The sequence below is a fragment of the Condylura cristata genome, unplaced genomic scaffold (genome assembly GCF_000260355.1).
Source record: "Condylura cristata isolate star-nosed mole 26May11 unplaced genomic scaffold, ConCri1.0 scaffold00009, whole genome shotgun sequence".
Lineage (NCBI taxonomy): Eukaryota > Metazoa > Chordata > Mammalia > Eulipotyphla > Talpidae > Condylura > Condylura cristata.
Window position 1 is genome coordinate 2984369 of NW_004567110.1, and position 1170 is coordinate 2985538.

Consider the following 1170-nt stretch of genomic DNA (forward strand, 5'->3'; position numbering starts at 1 on the left):
CAGGCCACCCCCCGCCCTCGGGGTCCCACCCCAGGCCCTGTCCAGGGACACTTCCCGTCCCCGACGTTGGAGAAGAGAGGTCTCCCCTTGTGCGGGCGCAAGTCCGAGGCGTGGCAGGGCTCCCTCATGCTGGGCGCCCCCAGGCTCCCCTGGCCCTGCAGACGTCTCCGGGACCCCTTTGCAGCATGGAGTAGGAGCAGGTGGTGTGGGCACCAGCTCCCCAGGAAACAGCCTCCCTGAGCCTCGGCAGGGGCTGTGAAGCGTCCGCAAAAGAACAAGCCCGCACTGGGGGAGGAGTCGGCCTCCAGGCCCCCCTTCCTCCCGGACACAGTCAGCTCCTCCCACAGCCAGGGACTGGCCAGAGGATCCACCCCCCAGGGGCGAGGTGGGTGGGTGATGGCGCATGGGAGGCCCCGCTGTCTCCGGAATCCCGAGCCCCCCCACCGCCCCCGGCAGGCCAGGAAGCGGCCCCCCACACACGTGCTGGGAAAGCGCCCCGAAATGCGGCTTCCCGGCGGGTCTGCAAGTGGGGGCCACAGGACATCCGCTGTGAGCGAGCTTGTCCAGAAACGCCAGTCTCTACCCCCGAGGCTCCCCCAGCCCCAGCTCAGAATAACCCATTTAGTTTCTAAAACTAAACTCCGAGGCGCTCATCAGACAAATTTAGATATAACGTGACAGCCTCGCAGGAGAACCTGGCCTCGGAGACCCGCTCCCGGGCCCCGGTAGGCCGGCCCGGCCCGGCAGTCCGCTGTGCCAGGGAGGCGGGCCCCCCAGGGCGGCCTGGGTCCTCACGCGGACATCAGGCCGGCCAGGGCAGGGGGCGCCCCGCCAGGGTCCTGTCGCTCTAGCTGCTGGCTGGCGGTGGGTGGGTCCTGGATTACTTTTCAGTTGCTGTTTTTATTCTTTTTAGCCTCGTTTAGGCTGCCTTCCCTAAAGTGGCCGGAGGCTGCTTTGCGGCCTGATGAGAGCCCCAGGGCCGCCTGTGCTGGGCTCCGGGAGAGCCGTCCCGTGCTCGGGAGCCCGGGGTGGGCGCTGGGTCTGGGCCCGTCGTCCGGGTGGCCCTTGGGATGGGGTGCGAGGCGGATATAGACGCTGTCCCCAGGTGCTGCTCATGCTGGGGGAAGAGGCGAGAGGTGAGCTCGCTTCAGTAGTGACCAGTAAAGGGAA